Genomic DNA, 7,151 nt, shown 5'->3' on the forward strand with positions numbered 1-7,151 from the left:
TCTTTATTTTAGATGTTGACATTGCTTTTAATTTTTTATTATGACAGCTTAATAATTAACATCTTTATGATTAAATATTGGCTTATCTGTCACATTATTTTATTAGATGTGATTGCTAAAAGTAGAATTATTAAATGAAATGTTGTTGAGAAATGAAATCATATTAACTGAAAAATTTTGCCACAAAATCTACTTGCAAGAGCAGTTTTGAAAATACACAACATATCCCTTTCCGTCATTAAAAATGTTAGAAATAGACATAGGATTTCATCATTTGCATTAAGTTTATCAGTTAATTTCATTCCTAGTAAGTGTGATTATGTTGTATACGGAAATTAGCAACAACATGGTTTTTTAAAAATTCTTAATTTTTTTAGTTGTCTCACTTCTTCCTTTTGTCTTTCTCTTAAATTGGGGATCTTAGTACCTTCCTTCAGATTTGTGCACTTTCTGTACACTGGAAATATTGATCTTCTCTTCCTTGCATGGGAAATATGAGACTGTTTTTCTGTTTGTGTTTTCAGTGTAAGGAGCAGATATTTGCCTGACAATGACCTTGGCAGAGGAGACTGCCCAGGGGCAGTGAGGTCTTGAGATGGCCTGAGTAGTCTCCTGGTGCAAGAATAATAGGAGGAAACCTGCGGTGGGGCTGGCAGCGAGGCTGGTCCACGCCCCTTCTTGGTTAGTGGTCTAAGCGTGGAGGTCAGGGCACTGCACTGACTTGAACATGACCAGCAAGCTGGCACTGAGGAAACTGACTAAGAAAGACAAGGAATAATTGAGACAAGTATATGGTAGCTTCTTTATTATTTTCTAGATTTCAGTGTTACAAATAAATAAGCTGAAGCCAGTTTTATGTTTGTGCCTTTGTAGGTAAATCCTTTTTTCCTCTTGGTTGGGTGATTGTTCACTTTTCTTCTTTATCATTGAAATTTAAATTGCCATGATGTATCTGTTTCAAAATTAATTTTCTATGAAACACATTAAAATCCTTCTTTGTACAGATTCAGGCTCCTCTTCGGTTCAGCCAAGTTTTTCTCTATTTGTTATTGTTACCTTTTCAATTGTTCATGTCTGTTCCATGGTAACGCCCATGATTTGTAGGTTGAGTTCCCATAGCTCTTATTTCTTCTCTCATTTTATTTTCTCTGTTAAGTTGGTTGTTAGCACCTTTTATTCAGTTCTCCACGTTTAACATTGCGTTCTTTGATTACCACCACTGTTGACTGCAAATTGGCGGCCGCATTTCGGGATTTTGTGGAAGTCTCTCATTTTATTCCATTTCTTTTTTGCCACTGTCTTCATCCTAAGCCTTTCTATCCCTGTGAATTTCTTCTTTTTGTAACAGGCCCTGCCTTCTCCTATCTCATGCATCAAAGATGTATTTTCTAAAAGCTACTTATCTCATAGAACATTTGGCTTTGTGCCTCTGTCCTGCTAGTAGGGATATTTGTGTCAGAGAGGATAAAGTACTTGTATGGAAGACAGGGTATGTGCCATCTTCCCCACAAAGCCATGTTTCTGCTGGTGGGAAAGATTCCATTTCCAACTTTTAGCAGAAGCTTGTCACATTTTGTGTCACTTGGTGTCCTCTGGAGAGCAAATGCCAAGATGGAGTTGGAAATAACAGAGATGTATTGGAGGTGATGCTTGTGAACAATAAGAGAGGAAATAGGAGCAGGGGAAGCCCTCGGAGGGCGCAGTAGGTCTGAATTCTGCACAGGGAGCAGAGCTGGGCAGAAGCAGGTGTGGACTGCGGTGCAGCGCTGAGAGCACTCTGTCCAGACTACCAGGGAGCTCCAGAGCAGAGATGCTTTAATTAGAGCTCCACACGGGGAAAAAGTGCCAGGCCCCGGAGCCCCCACCCTACTGGTCATTGCCTGGGACAGGTGGCCTCTGCAGAGGACCCCGAGAGCACTGCAGCAGGAGAGACAATTGCAGCTGGCACTTTCGAAGGACGATCCGAGGAACCATACCACAGCTGCTACAGAGGGTGACGAGACCCAGTATGTTTTATTTTATACATTTCAGCTTCTGATCCCTAGATGTCATCGTTGCTAAAGACGGTTTCCTAGTCTTTTCTGGAGGTGTCTTTCCTTTTCACATAAAGCAGCGGGAGCGAGCAATGGTTAGTGGACCTGACAAGACGCAGGTGACTCTGACGTGTTGATAGTCCGTCGTCGTCCCTGAGCACTATCCGTTTTTGAAAAGTGTCTGTTCTCTAACGACCCTCGACGTGGGCTGCCTGTCTCAGGTATTCCCTGAATCCTTTCTACTGTTGCTCCCTGCACAACCTGTCTCCTCCCTGTTTTAATTTCCTCTCTGCCAAGGGTTGGTGTCAACTTGCAACAGAGAATTTATTATGGATTATATCCTCCTTATGTTGCGTCTTTATCAGGAGAGTTTAATAATTTCAAATCACATCAACTCACTCCATTTTGATGCCCCCCCCATGACATTCCTCAACATGTAAAACCAACCTTCAACTGTTTACCATGGTCAGCCAGATCCTGGTGACCTGCACCTGCCAGCCTCCTAACCTCTCCTAACCTTTTGTGGATTCCCTGTGCTCGCCATCACCTAAACCCATTGACTTTCTCATAGACAAATACCTAAAACGCTTTCTGGGCTCAGGATTCATCCCCTCTGTGTATGACATTTTTCCTCCGAACTTTGTACTATGAGGCACTGGCTCTCAAGTGACGACCCTACTTAGAATGTAACCGCTACCCTGCATCACAGCAAGGTCCCTTCTCTCGCCATGCCGCCCCTCCCCCCTGCGCTGACAATGCTGTCATCCATCAGCTTCTCCCTGGTGTTATTGCTTCTCTGCATCAGTTCTTTCTCTGGCTTGGCATAGACATTCGGGATACTCCTGTACTAGTTAGATCAGGTGAGAACTACCCATGGTAGAACAAGGTGGGAGATCTCACGGCTTCTAAGGAAGGCAATATACTGTCAGCCAGTCGGGGCTGCCCCCAAGCCTTCAAGGCCTGGATCCTCCTCTATATCCTGCTGTTCCATTGTCTGAAATCACACTGTTTACCTGGTGTTTTATTCAATGTCTGCCTTCCCCAGGGACAAAGGAAATTCCAGGGTGTCAAGAGCTTTGTCAGCTATATAAGTTACTATATGCCTGCCCCTAAAGCAGTGCCTTAGACACTTCAATCAATGTGTGTTGGGTAAATGTAAGCGTGAGTGAAGAATGACTGGAAGTCTTTCTGTAAAGGAGCTATATTGTATATTCACAGCCCGGCTTTCAAACTCAGCTATGTGCATGGTGACCATAATCCCTTTGACAGATTTAGGGAAGGTATTATAGAAGGCAAGGAATATGAGAACACGTGTTACCAAATGAAGGGTAAGAGTCACATCATCTCCTGCTAAGAAACGCAGCAGGCCGTTATGTGAGGTGCCCAGTGTAGGGTCTCTGCAGCCGAAGCAGGCACAGGTGTGAGCGGCCCAGGGTTGACAGCCTGGCCGTCCCAGGGCTGCCTATGTTTACTTCCCTTCCAGGCTCCCCTATAGCCCCTGGACACACTAGCCTGTCCTTCCTTTCCACCTTCACTATCTGACCTCTGGAGGAACAATTTTCCTCCCCATGTTGGTCTCTGTTCTACTTTCTGTGTTCGGACTAAAACTGTCAACTGGACACCAGGTCACGCTGCATCATCTATTTTGCTACTCTAAACACGTTTGAAAAGAAATTTTTTTTTTGAAAAAGAGTCTCATTCTGTCCCTTGGGTAGAGTGTCCTGGTGCCATCATAGCTCACAGCAACCTCAGACTCCTGGGTTCAAGCTATTCTCCTGCCTCAGCCTCCCAAGTAGCTGGAACTACAGGCATCTACCACAATGCCCAGCTAATTATTCTATTTTTAGTAGAGAAGGGTCTCCGTCTTGCTCAGGCTGTTCTCAAACTCCTGAGCTCAAGTGATCCTCCTGCCTTGGCCTCCCAGAGTGCTAAGATTAAAAGCACGAGCATGTGTCCAGCCCACATTTGAATTTTTAAAGCAACTTTCATGAAATTTACTTTTTAGTTTGATACTGGGGATTTTTCAAAAACCAACAGCATCAAAATAAAATCTATGGCGGGCTAATTTTCCCCCCACACCAACACCTCTAACTGCATACTTTTCAGATTTGTTTTTTGTCTCTTATGACTTGGCCTCCAATGTTAATGACCCCTGGAGAAGATAGAGCATTTCTTCTCATCAGTTTAGAAAATGTTAAACCATAATAGAAATATGTGGTTCCGCGCTAGTTACTACACAGTGATTTCTGATACACACAATGGTTCATGTCTTGAGAATTCCACATTCAGAGACTGTTAGGAAAACAGAGGCAATAGGTGAATTAGGGAAAAGTGACAATTATTTTACTATTTAAAAGCATTGCCACCATAGGCAACATGATTTAGGTGTCACACTTAAAGGCCTGTAATGGCATACGTTGCATGCAGCTTATTTTAGATGCAAAGGCCTGGCGTCTGGAGCCCTCTCCTTGGACTGCAGTGTCCAGATTCCCTTCTCTGCATGTGTGTGAGGAATACTCTGCAAAACAAGGAAATCTAGTGCTGTGACATTTGTTGCAATCAGAGTCTGGCTTCAGGGAAATTGAAAACACAATTTGCAATTTTCACTCTGATACTGAGGGCTCTTCAATTTTAACAGAACCGAAGTGAGCTTTAATATTCCGTGCCAGCTCTGACTGATGAATCTTCTTTTGTCTCTGCTTTTTTGCTCTCTAGCTAATTAGCTCTGATTAATCATGCAGATTTTTACATGAGCAGGAGTGGAGCAGAAAATCAAGTTGTTTGTGTTAATCCATCATGGGCTGTTTTTATTAATTGATGAAGCCACCCTAAGTATTTTTGGAATCATTAGAAGGTAAATATTATGAATTAATTATTACATTGCTATTCAATAGGTGTCATGCGGCATTTCTGACTGCAAAAGTTCGTGTAAAAATGCAGGAACATTTGCTTCATCGAAAAGGAAAACTAGTGAAAGATCTTCCACACAAGGGGACAATGAGGGGACCATGTGGTTTCCAAGGATAACAATACCATTTTCCACATTGTTCCCCGGAATAGTGCAAAGTATCTCAAGTTGTCAGTAATAATAGTGCAGGATGCCTGATGTCTCATGCTCCAAAGCCAGTCTTCCTAATTAGTCTCTGGCAAGTTAGTGAGAGAGCTGATAGGCTCTCAGAGGACAATGTGCTTAATCACTCAGGCACATAATAACCATTACCTGGTTCTTAAAAATGGCATGAGATACATTCTATAATAAACTTGAAATACTTCCTGAACTCTACAGTCTCTCAGTTATTGAAAATCTTCTGACTAATATCTTAATGGATCGTTTCCATAAAACTGTTCTGGTATCTTCTAATGGAAACATATTTGGAGACATTAGATTTGGTCAGATGGTCAGATATGAGGGTCCTTGCTCTGGAATTCTATGTGACTACAGGCAATTTAGAACCCCTTTGTTACTGAATTTGCAAAATCAGGATAATGATACCTAACAGAATAGCAATTGTGTGGATTAAGTGATATAAAGTATGTAAACTTCTTGGATCTGTGTCTGAGATATAGAGAGTGGTGAATGAATGGATTCACTCCACAGAGTTCATTGGGAATTTAGTGCGTGATTATCCTTGTTCTAGACCTGTGCTGTCTAACGTGATAGCCACTAACCACATGTGGCTATTGAGCACTTAAAATCTGGCTAGTCGAAGTAGAAGTGGGCCATAGGTACAACACATGAACAAATTTCAAAGATTTGGAAAAAACAAAAGAAAGTAAAATATCATACCAATTTTCATTGAGTAGATGTTAAAATAAGATTTTGAATATATTATGATGAATGAATACATTATGAAAATTAATTTCACATGGTTTTTCTTTTAAACGTGTTTATGGATGCATTTAAAATCATATACATAGATCACATTTATGGCTTACATTATGTTTGCAGTGGACAATGCCGGTCTAGATGCTGAGGAAAAAGTAGTAGGGAAAACAACCAGAAACAATCCTTGCTATTACAGGGCTAACAAGAAAGGGAGACAGATAATACAGTGTGAACAAATAGATAGGATCTTTATTATTTGAGGTTTTGTGCTTGCTAATTCATCTACCTGCTCAAATTTGTTTGTAACCTCTGAAATCAATAATTGTGGCACTTTTGAGGTCATTTGCAGATATGTGCAGAGTGGCAAAGAAATCAGTATTAGTCCATGTAACATACCTTCTCAGGTGACGTTGATCAAGGCCAGGCTCTCCCTTGTCGTTTCAATACTGACACTATAAACAAGTATTTGGGTTGTTTTATTTGGGGTTTATTCAGTGCCATAAATTTCACATTTTGTGCTAGTTGATGGTGATTTGCTGTTTATACTGACCCTCAGGTGTAGTGCTAAGGTGCTGTTTACAGTTTCTAACCACAAAAGGCCGGGAAATACCTTACAGAGAAAACATAAATATATGTGCTCAAATAACTACTTTCAGGTAGCAATTACAGTGTTGTTGGCCATTCATTTTAGGTTAATGAATCATATATATATATATTTATATTTAATAGATATTAAATCAGATTTTTCAAAAGAAAGTCACATAAATCAAGGTTATATATTGATCAGTTGATGAAACTATTGGGTCCAGAGGCTCACAGGAACCTAACCCTGTATTTTCCTGAGGGACACTGCCTCAGGATTTGCTAATTCGGTGCTTACAGAGATTTTATAGAACATAAGTACCACGAATAGCAAGAATTGACCATATAGAATGCAATGCCAGGTAGTGATAAGTACAATAAAGTAGAGTATAGGAATAGAAAGCAATGTGGTAGGAAGAACAGCTAATTTAGAGAGGACTTTAGGGTGGTAAAGTCTCTCCGAGATTGTGGAATTTGAGAAAATGAACTTGGGGGCAGTTGGTGGCTGGATGATGCAGATTTACAGGTCATGGTGAAGAGCTGGGATTTTATCTGAGATTTTTTTCAAAGGCTTTGGAGGGTTTTGGAGGATGAAAAACTCCTATTTTCATTTTTTTTAATTTGCAAATATTACAGAGGTACAATGTTTTTGGTTACGTGGATTGCTTCTGTAATGCTTGAATCAGGGTTATAAATGTATCCATCACCCA

The sequence above is a fragment of the Nycticebus coucang genome, chromosome 1 (genome assembly GCF_027406575.1).
Source record: "Nycticebus coucang isolate mNycCou1 chromosome 1, mNycCou1.pri, whole genome shotgun sequence".
NCBI classification, from domain to species: Eukaryota; Metazoa; Chordata; class Mammalia; order Primates; family Lorisidae; genus Nycticebus; species Nycticebus coucang.